This window comes from Macaca fascicularis, chromosome 4, assembly GCF_037993035.2.
Source record: "Macaca fascicularis isolate 582-1 chromosome 4, T2T-MFA8v1.1".
NCBI lineage: Eukaryota > Metazoa > Chordata > Mammalia > Primates > Cercopithecidae > Macaca > Macaca fascicularis.
In genome coordinates, this window is record NC_088378.1 from 37951889 (window position 1) to 37970225 (window position 18337).

The 18337-nt window shown below is 40.9% G+C and overlaps 1 protein-coding gene across 2 annotated transcripts in view; it reads left to right on the top strand.

Annotated features, from left to right (window-relative positions):
• The first annotated feature begins 249 nt into the window (after window positions 1–249).
• TBPL1 (TATA-box binding protein like 1) overlaps window positions 250–18337 on the top strand; it is a 36456-nt gene continuing 18368 nt past the window's right edge. Inside the window, exon 1 of one of the 2 annotated variants that reach the window (XM_005551890.5) lies at window positions 250–948. The gene's annotated coding sequence lies outside the window, so the exon portion shown is untranslated. Of the gene's footprint in view, window positions 949–1447; window positions 1647–18337 lie in introns of those variants that run through there. The other variant, XM_045391506.3, reaches the window with a different exon arrangement.

Sequence of the window (18337 nt, forward strand, 5' to 3'; positions counted from 1 at the left end):
TGCTCAGATATGTTTCTGAACACTCAGAGGGGAAAGCAAAAAATCAAGAGGCATCCTTGGAGATCTTGTAAATAACAAAATACCCAAATGGTTGCCTACTGCCAAAACCCCAAGAATTCAGCCCACGTCTTCTCTTTTAAAAAGGCAGTGGCATTTTCATTTTTTCATCTGATTCCCACCAATCAGAGGCCAGGTACCCATGAACCCCGCTCGGCGTGGTCTTTTAATAATTAAATCAGGGCTGCCATTGACCTCAACTAACGCCAGAGGCTTCTGACTGCAGCCGAGCACTGGTGGAGAGGCCGATACCGGCCTGAGAGTGGGAAGCGTGGGGCTGGGAGCCAGGGGCTTCCGCGCGGCGTGGCGTGGCGTGGCCCTCTCAGGGCCGTTACGCGATTTTCGCTCCCGCGGACAGCGCCTCTCAGACCACCCCCGAGGGACCCCGAGGACGCACTCGGGCCCCAGCGCGACGGTTCAAACGGGCCCGTGTGCGCCCCCGGGGTCCGCCGGCCCCTGCAGCGCTACCTGGGCGCAGAGCTGCGGAGGGTCTCCGTTCCTAGACGTCCTCCTACCCCGGGCGGCCTGAGTCCTCGCCAGCATCCGCCCTCTCCCACCTCCCATCCTTCCTGGAGCCGCCTCTCGGTTCCCGAGGGACAGTCCCGACCGCAAACCCACGTAGAGTAAGGAATGTGGAAGGAACAGGCGACAGAAGTGGCATACGCTCCTGCGTTATCCCTCCGTCTCGCCACACCTTGTGCCTCCATCTCTCCCCGTTTCCTTCCCTCTGTCTGTCATCTGTCATCCCCTGTCGCTCTAAGACCAGGATTCCAGTTCGCCTAGTGAGGAATCTCACTAGGGAATTTATCGCAGCATCATAAATTAACGGGTTCATTTTGACTGAAAAAGCGAAGGAGTTTTTTCAGGCAGAAGACAAGTCTCGTCTGGCCGGTAAGGACTAGCTTTACCAATTGTATAATGGGGGGTGGGGAGAACCTTTTGTATAAATTTAATGAGCTAATGAGAAAGTTCTACGGTTTTGACAAAAAAGTCCACCTAAATATTCGGTTGTATGCCAGAAATTACTACACATGTTTTGATATCAACTAAAAATATACAAGGGATTCATGGTGTTTTCAGAACCCTTTCAAGCCGTTCTTAAACAAAAAAGTCTAGTCCGATGCCCATTAGCACCGCCCCCATCCCACTTCTCACCCCACGACGCGCCCAGCGGGGTGGGCAGGAGCGGCCTGATTTGGGGACCAGGAAGGAGGAAGGAAGGGTGGGGGCGGGGGACGGGGAAAGTGACGGGAGCAGTGAGAGCCGGAAATGAGTGGCTAGCGAGGCACCCAGGAGCGCCCTGTCCGGCGGCGCTCTAGCCCACGCGCGCTGTCTCTATGCTACCCAGCGTCTGGTCTATTTATTGTCGCGGGGAAGCGGCGGCCGCCTCGCACCCGGAACAACAAAGCAAGGAAGACGGAGTCCGAGCCTCGGGGGCTCCTAGCAACGGGCCGGGGCGGGAGTTCCATGGAGACTGGGGAGCGCGCCCGTCTCATCCTCATCCTTGTCCTCCAGCTTCTCCTTCGCATCCGACGCAACCGGCAGCAGCGCTGCCGCCGCGTCCTCAGCCACCGCTCCCTCTTCCCACGGTAACCCCCTAGGCGACCCTGGACTCGGGGAGCGCGGGCGGCTGAGCGGCCTGAGCACCGGGTGCGGGGCGTCTGGCGCGGGGTGGGCATGTGCGGAGCCCGGGCCAGACTTGGGGCGGGATGTGTTGGGGGCGGGCGACTGGAGGGCAGCCGCTGAGGTGGGGAAAACCGGTCCGGTGGCCGAGGGAGGGCTCAGTTCTGAAAAGGACCGGGCGATATTTGGCGATCTTGTTAGGGATAACGGGTTGGGGGTGGGGCGTCCGTACCTGGGAGCGTTATCGAACCTAGTGTAGGATAAAAAAAGACGGGTTATCTTTCGTTTAAGCCACCACTGGGAAAGACAGGGAAGGGAGATTCCTCATCTGTCTCTGGAGCCATCACCCAGGGGAAGAGGGACCGTGCAAAGATGCTAGGGGTCCGTTGCTTCTCAGAAAACTTACAGCGGCCTCTCTAGTAGCTCCCCAAAAGCGGCTTGGTCGGTTTCTGGTTCTGGCAATGCCGGCAGCCCCGCTTTGTTTTATTATTATTTTTGACCAAAATTAGGATTGATGGAGAAGGATCTAGAACTGAAGAACAGAAATTGAATTGTGGGTAGGGCTAAGCAGGGATGAGAGTCGGGATAAGTGATAAAAATAGCCAATAAAAGCCCTAAAAGTAAATCTAATAGGGCATGAGGGCTTAAAAAGAAAATCTCTCCTGCCGAGATGTGCATCTGCAGGCTCTGTCAATGTGCTCACTGCAATAAGACTCAAACTGCAGTCCACATCTGTGAGCTCTCTGACTGCATCTGTCACCTGCAGTTCCAAAGCGACACTGGCAGTAAGTGCCTGAGCTTCTGTATGTAGGGTTTAGAACAGTGCCTTAAAACTGTGACTCAAGAAAAGGGAGTAAGCTTGGTGGTTTGTGTGTGTGTGTGTGTAAGCAATGTGGATTCTCTGGGAAAATTTAAAAGGAGACATAAAAGAAGGTTCAGCCATCCTGGCATAATTTCGCAGTCTCTTTGAGAAAATGGCAGTTCATTCCAATTGAGAAGTGACTGTTAACACTATCTGGCTGAAAGACTTATTCACAGTTTGGTATGCCCAGTGAAATACCAGTTTATGTTATCTCTTTAGTCTTACATCACAAGCTGCTTAATGGTTTTATACTTTTCAGAATCAATTTAGGTGAGTAAATGATGTTTTCCTGTAGCACAATGAAAAGGCCACATATACATACAAAGTTCTTTATGTAAAGTTGAAGATTAAAGATGAAAATAAAATTGATAAATCATAGGAGCAATTAGGTCAACCACAGCTTCTGTTTGTCCCCCACCTCTTTTGTTAAACCTGACTTCTCTTAAGCAAAAAGGTGTCATCCTTTCCCCAACCTCCTCTTTGCATACCCTCTGCCCTCAAAATCAGTATCAGAAACTAGTGACCTACTGCTGTGTGCCCTTGATTGGGTTGACTTATTCCTGAATGAGGGCTAGCCAGAATATAGTTTTAACTCAGGCGTTTTCATCTAAGCTTTTAATATGGAATTGAGGTCCAGTGTCTGTTAAAGGAATTTCATTCATGTGTAAAGAATTGGACAGGATGGAAAGTGTGAACGCTGGGAAACTTAAGTTGCATTTTAAGACTCTAAGAAGAAAAAGATAGATTAATGAATCAAAGACTGTTACTTAATCTTTGTAGCAGTTCTGTGAAAGATATGCTGAGATAACCATACTTGAGGCTGCGGATGTTGAGTCCTGGGATTATCTTTGTGCATATGAGACTTGACGAAGTGTCCCTCAACCTTAGGGCTGCCATCAGACTCACTTGACCTAGACCTTGTTTGCCGTTGTCTGTCTCTTCATTGTTTGAGTGAGGGTCAAGCCCTAGCTTCCACCTTTATGAGCAATCCAGTGTCTGCTTTCCCTGCCCTCCTACGCCCCAATACTCCCAACTTTGGTGGTGGTTTAGTTACTCTCTTTTCTTAATCATGTCCCAATCAAAAATGATTTTTTATGCTGTATCATTTCTGTTTCTTATGGCATTTTCAACGTGTCTTTCGCCTGCATATGCGTTTCATTAATGTGATTTTATCTGTTGCATTTTCCTTCTGTACCCCTCCTCTTTATTTGGAAAATTGGAGTTGTCAGGTTGGATGTTCTGTATTCATTCTGAATAACTGTTGGTTGTGAATACAACAGGTTAAGAGCCTGTGCTGAAACTCAAGAGCTTATATTAAAATAAGGTATATTAAAATTTTTGAACTTAGCAGAATGAAAGACATTAGAAGTCCACATGGTAATACTGTAATTGTAGACAGTCACTTTTAAAAAAAAGTATTGCAGAGCCTGTTGTGTGTTTTAAATTGAACCTTAGATTTTCATGATTCTTATTCTAAAAAAATTATTCTTAAAATCAATCTTGACTGAAATTATATTCTGCCAAATTTGAGGGAACTACTTACACTGATTTCCCCAAGTTATTCTTAACATAGAAAATTGTCACATCAACATTTTTGTGGATGAACACATATAGAATGCAGAATTTGCTATGAAGTAGAACAAATACTTATGAAACGTATAGCTGAATGTATTTGGAGAGAGTTAGTTCTTCTCGTGGACGTGGCACATTATTTAAAAATCAGAAAATATTGTATAATCTAGTTGAGTGAACATGAGGACTGGTTTTAGATGAAGGGGACCAGTAATAACCTAGGTGATTGATTTCCTTGTGTTTCATCATAGACCATGTGATGAAATTATTGCTATAAAATACAGACATTGCAGCTGATTTTTAGAAGAATTTATAGTAGAATGTTTCCACATTGTCTCTGAGTTAAAATCTCTGGTGTTTTCAAATTTTAGCTGTATTGTGACATTCAAACTAATAAAGATTCCCTGAAACTTACATCCATTTTGTTGCACCTTCTGTATGCCTGGTGTCGTGTCAGGTGTGCAAAGCGGGATGAAAGAGGTATTTCCCTTCAGGTGCTTTTTGTGCACTTGCAGATAGCACAGAAATGTCCTATGTGTGTAACAAAACGTGACACACACAGATATGAATTTTAAATTATTACATACTGCCTGGTACTGTCATTGTTGGTGAATGGACTTCATCATACCTGCTAAATTAGAAGTTTCTTGAGGATCAGGAGTATGAGTTGCCATCATATTGTATGTTCCTGCCCTGTGTGTGTATTTTGAAGATTATGTTGTTAATAGAAGGAGATACATGTTTGTTTATTTCACTTCAAGAGCTTAGCTAGTGTATGAAGGGAACCTTTTTGAAATCTAATTCTTGATGCCTAAAATTTCAACTTTGTATTCTGGCTGTGGGCATGCAAATTATAAGCAATGACACTTTCTCAAGTATGATTAGAGCCTTCTTCTAACCAATTCAAACAATAAAGATAATGATGGACTCCCTTCACTTGAGTAGACACGATATTTGCTCTTGTCACGTGACTACCACTTTGGGAAATTTCAAAAGGATGAGAGACAGTATACATATCTAAGGTTTTTCCAGGCTATGTAGACAGATTTGATTTTTGTATTATTAACCAGTCAGTCTTTTCTTTAGAAGACAGATGGAGTTTGTGTGTTTGTATAGTTGCGAAAAAGCAAGATTCTGGAAGTATGTCTTTAGTGGAAAGGAATCAGGTCACATCAGAAATTCTACTCATCTGTGACTAAAGGGGGATAAAGTTGAGAATTTGGTTTAAATGGCTGGTTTTGTGGGTTGAAGCATGCTGCTATGGATCCCATTAAATGTTAAAAAAAAAAAAAATTCAATAGGGTGATTTCTGGGGCAGTTCAGATGTGCCTGTATGTGGGAGTCAATAATGAAACTGTTTAAAATTTCACCAAAAAGTACAGCACAGAAGATTGGCTGTTGGTTACTTTTACCATCCATTAATAAAAAAAAGACTGAAAACCAGATTTTTGAACTGGTTTTAAGGACAGAGTTTTCTTAGGACATATGTGGATGACTTCAGCATTGAATTGTGCTTAGCACAAGATAGACATCTGTGTGTAGACATTGGCCCACGGTATGTTTTGGTTTTTTTAACTCACTAGATAGGACTTAAGTCTTAAAAGCAGTAAAAAAATGTGTTACTATTAATAAAATGGTTCCAAAGAATCAGGTGTTAACATTCCCGCTCCTGATAAATTACAAGTATTTTCATTGTGAGACGAGTTTTGATGAGAATCACTTACTTTTCCTTGAGATTGGGGTTGGTACAACACTTAAAGAGTACGGACTCTGGGTGCAGGCTGCCTGTGTTCAGCATCATGGCTGTGCTTTTAATTAATGGCATGGCCTTAAATATTAAATAGCTTTCTCACTGCCCGGAGGCCCAGTTTCCTCTTCTGTACTAGGGGGTTAATACTACTACTACCTTACAGGGTTGCTGTGAGAATTAAGCATAAAGCACTTAGAACTTTAGTTAAAAGCTTAAAAAAGTGCTAGCAGGTGCTAGTAGCGGTGGCACTGGATAGTATATTAAAGGTGAACTGTAGGACCACTTGGATGCTTTGTTTCTTTGGTTGAGAGGCTTTCTACTGGAGCATTGAAATTCTTTTTATTTCTGATCACTGACTGTTGGACTCATCTCTGCTGTTAGGCTTTAGGAGGGGGAAGTACTTTTTTAAGTTTTGAATTGTCACACAGGCATCTGGTTATCACCGATGGCAGATGGACTAAGTAAAGAGAGACATCTCTGTTTCTTGGAAAAGGAAGGCCAACAAAGCCTGGGCTGGCACCGTGGTGCAGCTATTGAAATACTGTTTCCCTGTGGACTTGACTTGTTTAGCTGTATGATACTTCTGAATAAAAGGAATAGACCCCAATGGTTTCATTTAACAGAATTAGGCTTTCTTTAGAAGGCACCATTTTTTACTTGTATAATCTTAGTTGATGGTAAATTTGAAACTTGTATCAGTGTAAAGCCATGTATTGTGAGCTTTCTGTGCCACTATAAATGTTCTAATAGTAGTTTTTTTTTGTAATTTTAGTAGTAGCTAAAATTGCTGCTCTGCTCCAGTAATTCAAGTGGCTCAAGAATGACTTCGTAGGATTGCAAAATTATTTGTCTATGGTAAGGCTAAAAACAAATACTGAAGCTACCTAATCAGGAAAATAATTTGATAATTACAGTTTTGTTTGGGCTGCTGCTGAAATAGCTAACTTTAAAAAGTGAAGACCAAATGTTTTAGTTCAGTTGTGTGGACATTGGAAACTGCTGACTAAAAATAAATGTTTCTGCCTAAACAAAGTGAATTGCAGACTGATCTTTCCTATTCTGGCTAATATCCAGGTCTTGATTTTTAGTTGAAATCTATTTTTATAAAATATATACTATAGAGGTTTATATAAAATTTATTATTAAAAGCATATTTTGCTTTAAATGTACAGGGTAAAGTGTTTTATTTCCTTCTTCCATGTTGTGCTGGTTTTATCTGTTTCAGCTGGTTTTTCTAAGCTTCCACACACTAAGGAGATTGGCAAATATGCTTGTATTTAGAGGTGTGACTTTTGTTTTCCTGTTTAAGAGAGGAAATGATCATGAGTGTTGCACCAAATAGATAGAGATATATATTTCCTTTAGTTTTAGATACCCTGAGGACTGTGCTGGGAAATTTTTTTTGTTTGAGACAGACTCTCACTCTGTCACCCAGACTGGAGTGCAGTGGTGGTGTCTCAGCTCATTGCAACTTCCACTTCCCAGGTCCAAGTGATTCTTGTGCCTCAGCCACCCAAGTAGCTGGGATTACAGGCATGCGCCACCACACCTCGCTAATTTTTATATTTTTAGTAGAGGTGGGGTTTCCCCATGTTGACCAGGCTGGCCTCGAACTTCTGGCCTCAGTGATCTGCCTGTCTTGGGCCTCCCAGAGTACTGGGATTATGGGCAATGGGCACAAGCCACCATGTCTGGCCTGTGTTAGGAAATTTTTAGGAAAACAAGTTGCCAAGGTTATCAGAACTATAGTCCACAATAAAACCTTGCCTGTTTTGAGACGAAATTCTGTCGAACACATTGTTAATGTTTCTCTAATGTTCTTTTTTTTTTTTTTTTTTTGTTGTTGTTGTTTTGTTGTTGTTGTTCTTGTTGTTTTGTCTGTTTTGGAGATGGAGTCTCGCTCTGTTGCCCAGGCTGGAGTGCAGTGGCGTGATCTCGGCTCACTGCAACCTCCATCTTCTGGGTTCAAGCGATTCTCCTGCCTCAGCCTCCTGAGTAGCTGGGATTACAGGCACACACCACCACACCTGGCCAATTTTTTTTTTTTTTTTTTGTATTTTTTGTAGAGATGGGGTTTTACCACATTGACCAGGCTGGTCTTGAACTTCTGACCTCAGGTGGTCCCTCCGCCTCAGCCTCCCAGTGTTGGAATTACAGGCGTGAGCCACTGCACCCGACCACCTAGTGTTCTTTCTGTCACACTCTTTCAGGGACAGATGTTGCTGTCTTTCAGATATGAACATAATAAAGTCAATGTGTAACCCAAAAGTGCAAATAGGAAGATGGAGATTTGATTTATGACTGTGGACAGCATTTATAGAGCCTGTTACTGTTTGAAACTCAGTTAATGAACTTGAAGCTTTTGTGGAACAAGAACCACCCCATCCTTTTTAATTTGTCAGATACTTCTGGTGAGCCGCAAGTGTTTTTCCTCTCACCTACTAATGGCTGCAGTGTGTTCCTTGGGCATTTCCAGTGACTTGTGTGCATGTACAACCTAGGAAAGTTGTAATGAGCATACTTTAATTGCTTGTGGGTTGACCACATTCCAGGATCTTTGCTAGTTACAGATTAGGGTGGTTGCAGGGATAACAAACAACCATATTGAAGGCACAATGACTAATTCATTAGACCTTCCTCAACAGAAATTAGCGTGCTAATCTTAAAGGTACTCTGTTCTTTACTCTTCTTTTGTAGGGAGGTGGTAGGGGGAGGCCTTCAGTAAGGGATGCTGAGTGGCTCAACAGATTAAAAGCTATATTGCTAATGGAATCTGTAGGTCCCAGGATAGCAGAGAAAGCCTTTGGCTGACAGCCTTTTTTTTTTTTTTTTTTTTTTTTTTAATTTTAAGAAATTCAACACTACTCCTTGGCTGTGACCAGTAATCTTGAAACTTCCACTTCAGTGCGCAGTGCAAAACAACTCGGATAATTATTTAATTTGTCTGTACATTTAGAATATATGCCTCTTGATTTACTCTTTCTAGGCCTTTGGTTTTGGCCTCTTAAAATTAGAAGAGTTTCAAATGCCTGAAGCCATATTCTGAATTTATTTGTCTTGGTTATATACTTTTACTCTCTCTTTGGGAATAGAGGAAAAATGGCTTTATCATCATACCTTGTTTAACTGAATGGTTGATATCTTGGAAGTGACTGACAGGGTGGCCATTCTCTGATGACCAGCTGTAGTGGAATTAGCTATAGGCTATAGAACATGGGTGAGTTCGAATCCTTGGGGATGAAGTAAAGGAGATAGTAACTTTCAGAGGATGAGAAAAGGGAATATAAAAAATGCTGAAGGTCAGTAGGTGTGTTTCAATTAAAATAATTCTTTTCTTACATCTGAAATATGTTTTTGTATTTGTAAAAGCTCCTGGAACACAGTTGCTCTTCAGGATTTGGGGGTCTGGCCTAAAATGATTAGTAACTTGTTAAGTGTAGGAGCACTAAGTATAACATACCAGAAAGTGAAATAAGGTAAGAATAGGATACTGTTGGAGAACTTGAGTTGGTTGAGGCTACTCAGATTCTTACTGCTGTAGTGAAAGACACATACCTGCCCCCAACCCCACAAACCATTTTCTCAGTTGTTCTTAAGGTATTCATTTAATTCATCAAGTTTTTATTGAGTTTAAGACCAAATGCCAGCAATTGAGCCAAGTTCTAAAGACACGTATTTAAATTAAACAGTTATCTTCAAGGAACTTGGTGTCTGCAAGTTCAGTAAACACTTACAACACCAACAGTACCATTCATTTACTGTGGCCTCTGCAGGGTTGCTCTTCTCCCAGTGTTTCATATGGCTGGCTACTTCTTATCCTTCTTATCCTTTAAGATCTCATTTTAAGATTCTTTATTTATTTATTTTTTGAGACAGAGTCGCACTGTGTCACCCATGCTAGAATGCTGTGGTGCGATCTCTGCTCACTGCAACCTCCGCCTCCCGAGTTCAAGCCCCAGGAGGGTAGCTGGGATTACAGGAGCACACCACCATGCCCGGCTAATTTTTGTGTTTAGTGGAGATGGGTTTCACCATGTTGGTCGGGCTGGTCTTGAATTCCTGACCTCGTGTTGCGTGTGCCTTGGCCTCCCAAAGTGCTGGGATTACAGGTGTGAGCCACCGCACTCAGCCAAGAATTATTTCTTATCTCTTAAGAAAGTTGAAAGACCTTTCCTGGATCATTCCTCCTGAAGTGTTCTCTTTCGTTATCTCGTTTCCTTTATAACATAGATCACATTCTCTTGATTATTTTGTCAACCTATTTGTTGTCTTTTTCTTCCACTGAAATACAACTGCCATGAGAGTTCCTTGCCTCACCATTTTGTTCTGAGCTGTATTCCCATTGTCTACCCGCAGAGCTTGGTTCATGTGAGTTGCATACGAAATATGCAATTATGCGTAAAAGTTTCCTAGTTGAAGGAGTGCCTAAAGGACAATTTAGGCAGCTATAAAACCAGGAAACGGTCTGTTACTGGAAGAGGAATTGTGTAAAGCTGAGAATGTTAAGGTGTGTTGGAATTGGAAGTTAGGTTATATAAGGAAGATCGGGGGTGGGAAGTCCACTGCATTCCAAGGCAAGCAGATGAGATTCTGTTTTTCATTCTAAGAGAGCCAAGAGATGCTTCTTCAGATAGGGAGACAATTAGGAAGATAATCCTGGTAGCTATTTGGTAGATGGATTAGAGCATGGAGAATGCAAGCAGAGAGTTCCATTAAAAGCCTGTAGCCATAATGACATGTGAGCTGGCCTAAAGTAAAACATTGTTGCTTTGGGTGCAGAAGAGGAGCTAGATTAAAAGTTAACTGAGCAGAGGAGAAGAATGAGAGATGAAGGATGATTCTGAAATTTCTGGTTCAGGTGAGCGAGTGTTAATTGTGGCTCACTCCATTCACAAAATTACAAGGAGATAGAGCAAGATTTTTTGAGGTGCTTAATGAGTTTTGTTTGGATGTGTTGATTTTAATAGATATGCCTAATAGATGATTGGGAATATGGATTCAGATATGTGGTAGGTCAGGATTGATGTAGGAGCCAGCCACAAGCTCATAGATAGCAACTGAGGCCTGGAAAGTTTAAAGAGGAAAAGGATTTCAGGCAGTGGTTTATAACCTTTAGCAATCTTAAACCCATTGGTAATATGAAAACAATGGCCTGCTCAGGTACACATAGATTAGTGTGCATGCAATTTCAGGGGGTTCCTAACCTCTGGAACCTATTTTTGAGCTTTTCAGGGTCTGGCATGGATTTCAGTTAAGAACTTCTGACTTGAGGAACAGACATTTGAGATGGGGAGAGAATTCAGTAAAGCTTCCTCAGAAGCCAGGGATGGGACATGGCAAGGGAGCAGTTGAAGAATCAGAGGTTCCCAGTGCTTTATGCTCTAGAGTAGGAGGGAGTTTCAAGTGTGCCATTGAATTCAGCAATGAGCCATTCATTTGTAACATTTTGTACTGTGTAGAGGTAGAAGACAGATTATGCCGGTTTAGAGCATGAAATGGAGTTTGGGAAACAAGGGATGGTAAACAGAGTGTAGAAGTCTTAATGTTCTCTGATAAACAGTACTGATAGAAGAATAGAGCCCTTTTTAAGGACTTACAGAAAGGGAAATTCTATTATTTTATTTGCCTATGATGGTGTTTCAACCCAGTAGTTCTCAACCGACTACCCATTAGAAACATCTTGGAAATGTTTTCAAAATTAGGGCCCTGTCAAGGTCAGTTAAATCTGTATCTGTGAGGTTTGAGCATCTTCATGGTTATTATGTTGTTTCTGTTGTTTTGTCTTTTTGTCTTTTTATTTATTTGTGTAAGGCATAGTCTCACTCTGTAGCCCAGACTGGAGTGCAGTGGTGTGATCATAACTCACTGCAGCCTTGACCTCCCAGGCTCAATCCTCTTGCCTCAGCCTCCTGAGTAGCTGGGCCTATAGGCACACACCACCACATTTGGCTAATTTTTGTGTTTTTTTGCTGAGACAGAGTCTCCCCGTGTTGCTCAGTCTGGTCTCTAACTCCTGGGCTCAAGCAACCTGCCCACCTTGGCTTCCTAAAGTGCTAGGATTACAGGCATGAGTCCACCAGGCCTGGCCTTGTCTTTTTCTTAATAGTTAAGAACTGGCGGGGTGTGGTGGTTCACGCCTGTAATCCCAGCGTTTGGGGAGGCTAAGGCGGGTGGATCACAAGGTCAGGAGATCGAGACCATCCTGGCTAACATGGTGAAACCCCGTCTCTACTAAAAATACCAAAAAAAAAAAAAAATTAGCCGGGCATGGTGGCGGGCACCTATAGTCCCAACTACTCGGGAGGCTGAGGCAGGAGAATGGCGTGAACCCGGGAGGCGGAGGTTGCACTGAGCCGAGATAGCGCCACTGTACTCCAGCCTGGGCGACAGAGCGAGACTCCGTCTCAAAAAAAAAAAAAAAAAAAAAAAAAAAAAAAAAACCAATGTTCCGATCAGAAAACTTCCTTATCACTCTTGTGTGTTCTGTGTAAGAACTCATTCTTTTACTTGTATATTATCATCAAATTTCTCACCCTCCTGTTGTGCTAGTGTTCTTAACTTCCTCACAGACCATAATTTCAGGTTTTAAAAATGTATAGCTTTCTTCTGATCTCTAGCCAAGTTCTCTGTGTTTATCTTTTTTGAGTGACGTGTACCCTTCAAGCAGTTACTCAGATCTGACAAGTTCTGAGTAAAATAACAAATTCCTAATGGTTCTTACATGTGGAAAGAGTGTTCATTATGTAATCATATTTGTTTTGTTTAAGTATATTTTGTACTGTTTTTTAAACCAGAAATGTTTGAACTCTGTTTTTTTTGTTGTTTTTTTGTTTTTTTTTTTTTTGAGACAGAGTCTCACTCTGTCACCCAGGCTGGAGTGCAGTGGCACCATTTCGGCTCACTGCAAGCTCCGTCTCCTGGGTTCACGCCATTCTCCCGCCTCAGCCTCCCAAGTAGCTGGGACTGCAGGCGCCCGCCACCACTCCTGGCTAATTTTTTGTATTTTTAGTAGAGACGGAGTTTCACCATGTTAGCCAGGATGGTCTCGATCTCCTGACCTTGTGATCCGCCCGCCTTGGCCTCCCAAAGTGCTGGGATTATAGACGTGAGCCACCACGCCCGGCTGAACTCTGTTTTATTTTCCCAAGTAGCTAATTTCATAATCTGACCTTCCTTTTCTTAAAATGGCATTTGTGTATGACATAGACCTTAAACCGGTTGTCTATGCTAGAGCATTCTATATGAGGAGTAACCCTGTAAAAACAGTTGAAACTATCAAAAGAGGAAGTTTCACTTGTGTATTTTCCCCATGCAGTACTTTCTCTTGATTAAATTCTTGATGAGTTATCAGTGCTTCAAGTTTGAGCCCTGCATTCACACCCTTGAAATAAATCAGAATATAGAGAAGCTTGATCTTGATGCCTGCCAATTCTGACGCCAACTTATGAGAAGATTTATTCAGTCGTTTAGCTACCATAGTGAATTAACATTTACATTTGCAAATTAAAATAATCTTTTAAAAATTAGGCAGTTTCGTTAGCATTAATTTAATGGCTACTTTAGTCTTACAGATTTATAGTCACTTATAGGTAGCTTAGGACAAATATCAAGCTTCTCTGTAAAGAGATGAAACTTTTTAGCTTTTGAAATTATAGTCCATAATATGGGAAGTAGGGACACATATAAGACCTGCTCAAGAAAGCAAATACCTTACAATTTAAATGAAGTGAACAGCATAAACTTGTATCATAGTTTAATATCCAAATCCATTATGCTTCTAATTTTCCTGCTTTTTTGCAGGCACCTAATGAAGTAAAATTTAGTGTAATATCTATTTCATAACATATAGTAGATTTGGTCAATCTTTTCCTGTTTCCTTCACCACCTTCCCTGTTCCCACTCCCCTCAGCACCACCAAAAAAGAATGCCATGATCAACAGCTATTTGCTTTGATTTGATGGTTTTGTTATTGTTGGAGTTTTGTGGTTTTTTTTTTTTTTAATTCATTGCTAAATTTAGTGCTTTTTTCAGTACTCATTTCACTTAACAGATACATCAAAGTTGTATTCTTTATTTTTACCACTTGCTTTTAAACTTGAAGGAATATGATTTGTTTTTGTGTTGCAAAGCTTGAGGACTGCAGTGAGTAGCTAGAAATCCTTTCCATTTGTGAACGTTTCTCCGTCCATAGACGATGAAGAAAGGAGATATAATAATAGTAACAATAAAAACAGCTACATTTGAATGCTTATCGTGTGCAAGTACTGTGCCAAGCACTTTATATGAAATTTAATTTTCACAACACTGTGATGGGTTCTGTTTATCTGCATTATTTTACAGAGGAGGATATTGAGGCACAAAGGTGTTAACTTACCCACAGTCATATGACTAATAAGTGGTAGAGTCTAGATTTAACCCAGGCATTCTGCTGAGCTCTTCAACTTGAGAGGGAGACAGAAAGAGAATACAGAGAGTGTGTGTGTGCCTGTGTGTGTGTGTGTGTGTGTGTCGTGTGGGTGTGTGAGTAAACATTGCTTTTTAATAACCTCAAGCTTACAGTTAAACTCCGCAGACATTTTACTGAATGTGTATGGTGCATTGGGAACTGTGCCTAGGCTGGGGTACAGAAATAAGATCTGATTATGCATCTGAGGAGCTTATTGTCTACCAAGGAGACTACAAATAGGAAAGATTTCACCGTAGTTTGTAGTGTGGAAAACTGCTGTGATAGAAGTATGTATAGTAACATTACCATTGACCAAATGGGACTTAGAATAGGGACACTCTAGGTTAGTATTGAGGATCAGATTTCTGAGTTCCTTTGATTTTTAAATTTCACCCATGATGGTTTTAATTACCTTTTGTACTAGGATTTCCAAATTTTCATTTCTAGTCTTAACCTAGACCTGTCCTGAGCAATGGACTTTTAGCTGATTAACTGCTCCGTATCTCCTCTTGGATGTCTCACAAGTTCCTTCAGTTCAAAATGTCCAAAACAGAATTGTTAACCCCTCCTACTTTTCTCATCTGCCCTGCAAGCCTGCCCTTTCTCCAGTGTTTACTATCTTAGTAAATAGGCCACAAACCTGCAGTCATTCTCCATCTCCCTTTTTTCCATCTCCATATCAATCACAAAATTCTGTTCACTCTATCTCCTAAAACTATCTCTCTTCTGTCTGCTACTTTGCATTTTCAAACAGTACTACTACTGTGTTCCTCTTGTCATCTTGCCTGGACTGCTGTGCTAGATCCCCTTACCCATTCTTCTCTTTCAGTCCATCCTCCCATTGCAGAGTGGTAGTGATAGATTTTTATAATGCAAATATGTGATGTCAGTCTTGCTTCTCTTTTAGCCAACCATTACTTTTGAGATAAACATGAAAATTCTGAACATGGCATAGAAGGCATGATTTGACCCCTCCCTGCATCTCTACCTAGTCTTATGCCACTTTCCTTTTCACTTTTCCTACCGTAGCCATGCTGATTCTTTCTTCAGGCCTGAGCAGTTCATACTCTTAACTCAGCTGAGAACATCTGCTGTTTCCTGAACCAAGTCTGTTCACTACCAAGTCCCTATCCCCTAGTATGGGTCTTAATGCTTAGATTTCCAGTTCATTGTTATAGAATTGATTGAATGAAGGTGATGCTGAGCTGTAGAACAAGTGGGAGTGGATCACATGTAGAAGTGGGCATAAATCATTTTCAGCAGAATGAATTAGATTAAGCGGGCAAAAGGTGAATATTCTTTACATATTAGAGCTTCCATAAATCAACAAGAAATCTTAGAAGGAAAATGAACGGAAGATAGGAGGCAGCTAACAAAGAAATACAAATGGTTAGTAATATAGTCATGCATCACTTAATGACAAGGATGTGTTCTGAGAAGTGAGTTTTTTGTCATCACATGAACATCATAGAGTATGCTTATATAAACCCAGATGGTAGAATCTACACACCTAGGCTATATGGTATAGCCTATTGCTTGTAGGCAGTGAACCTATACAGCATGTTTCTTTACTGAGTACTGTAGGCAGTTGTAACATAATGGTAAGTATTGGGGTGTCTAAACATAGAAAAGGTGTAGTAGAATACAGTATTTTAATACTGTGGACCACAGTTGTATATGGGTCTGTTATTGACCAAAACATTGTTAGGCAGCACATGACTAACTGTATTTGAAAAATTCACCCTCATTAGTATTCAGGGAAAATCAGTTAATTCAGTATTGCTGCTTTTCATATCTCAGGTTGTCCAAGATTTTTATAAAATCCTTTGGTGACTAGGTAAGACAGCGTGTGCATATGATCCCAATCATGTTTCATATGCACAGATAAATATATGGATTTAGAGCTTAGAACCATGTGCTTATATGAGCATAGGAAAAAAGCATTTATCACTGTTAGGATTATGGGTGACTATTTTCTTTTTCTTTTTCTTTTCTTTTTTTTTTTGTTTTTTTTTTTGTTTTTTTTTGAGACAGAGTCTCGCTTTGTCACTAGGCTGGAGTGTAGTGACGCAATCTCCGCTCACTGCAGCCTCCGTCTCCCGGGTTCAAGTGATTCTCCTGCCTCAGCCTCCCGAGTAGCTGGGACTACAGGCGCTTGCCACCACGCCCAGCTAATTTTTGTATTTTTAGTAGAGACGGGGTTTCATGGCGTTAGCCAGGATGGTCTCGATCTCTTGACCTCATGATCCACCTGGCCAGGTGACTATTTGAGTATTTCTTATGTAATCAGAAAATGACATGCTGTCTTCCTTAAATCTTGTATATTTGGACAATTTATCTGAAATATTAAGAAGTCTTATCCAAAATAAAACTTGCTTTTGTATAACAAGGAATCAAATGCCAAATTTCTCATCTTTGAGTTTAAATTTCCAAATGTAAGGTTGTAGTCAGTAAAATACACTTTTTTACTTTATCCACAATAGTATATTAGTTAATATTATTGTTAGCATTGACTAATACATTACTTTAATAGCGCATATCAAAATTTGTGAGTTTTTTTTCTTCAAAACAATCATGAGAGGTAAATGGTATTGTGTTTTACAAATGAGAACACGAGCAGTTCAGAACTAGTCCACTGTCGTGTAGCTTCCATTACAATTCATGTCTACTGTCTTAGCATCCAAGTGTTTTTGTTTTGTTTTGTTTTGTTTCTTTTGAGGCAGAGTCTCACTCTGTCGCCCAGGCTGGAGTGCAGTGGCACAATCTGCTCACTGCAACCTCCACCTCTTGGGCTCAAGCAATTCTCTTCCCTCAGCCTCCCCAGTAGCTACTACAGGCACCCACCTCCATGCCTGGCTAATTTTTGTATTTTTAGTAAAGACGAGGTTTCACCAGGTTGGTCTCGAACTCCTGACCTCAAATGATCCACCCACTTTGACCTCCCAGAATGCTGAGATTACAGCCGTGAGCCACCATGCCCAGCCAGCATCCAAGTTTTCTTACTTTATAGATATATTTTGGTATTCGTCGAAACAGTGAAAATATTAACTAGGCTACTGTTTAAACATTATTAAGATGAGATAGGTTTTCAATATAAGATATATCTTCTTATATTGCAAAATATTTCATTTTTTCGACGAGAACTTTTTCATGAGAGCGTAAACCATTGAACTTATCTTTTCTTAAGCAGTCATTCAGAAAATCAGTATCATTTAAATCTTTCCCCATCATCTTTTAAACACCATTACAAATAATGTCATTGACTAAAGCATAAAATACCCTTTTTTTTTTTTTTTTTAGTAAATAGATGCTGGCAACCTCAGAGTTGTTGACTAATTTCCATTAAAAAAACAGTACCTTGTAGCTTTCTTAATGTAGATTTTTTTAACCATAATTCACTTTGATACAAAATTATTCACATGAATGCTACCTGCTTAACAGCCTTCAGACTGAGTATCTTGATTGAGTCTCATAGATAGTAAGTAGACATATGTAATGAAGATACTTCAACTTTCTGTTTAACTTAATGTAATGATGGTTTTTGTACATCAAATACTTTTGCTTTCACTTAAGCATTTGTTAAGTGTTTTACGGGTGGTATAGTATACAGTCTTTTTCTTTGGAAGATACAAGGTTTTTTATGGCCAGGCAAACTGTAAAGTTTTCTTCATGTGGCTAGACTACAAAAATGCCAACCCTGTGGACTGACTCCTAAAGTATAAGCTCTTGGGCCAGACACAAAAATGTCCTCATGATAGAATGTCATCCTGCCCAACAAGTTCAAGGTTTTCAACTGTTAGACCTTAGTGCATCTAACTCTCTCCCATTACTGCCCCTTTGAACACAAATGCATGCTGAAGGGAAAGTGGGGAGTTCAGAATTGATGATAATTTATCTAAACTAACAGAATACTTCTAGAATTAAAATGGAAATTTACTGTATAATTCCTACGTTTGTCTAGAATGTATCTTCATCTAATATGTTAGACTCCTGGGATTTTAGAATTAGATGGGAATATTAAAAACCA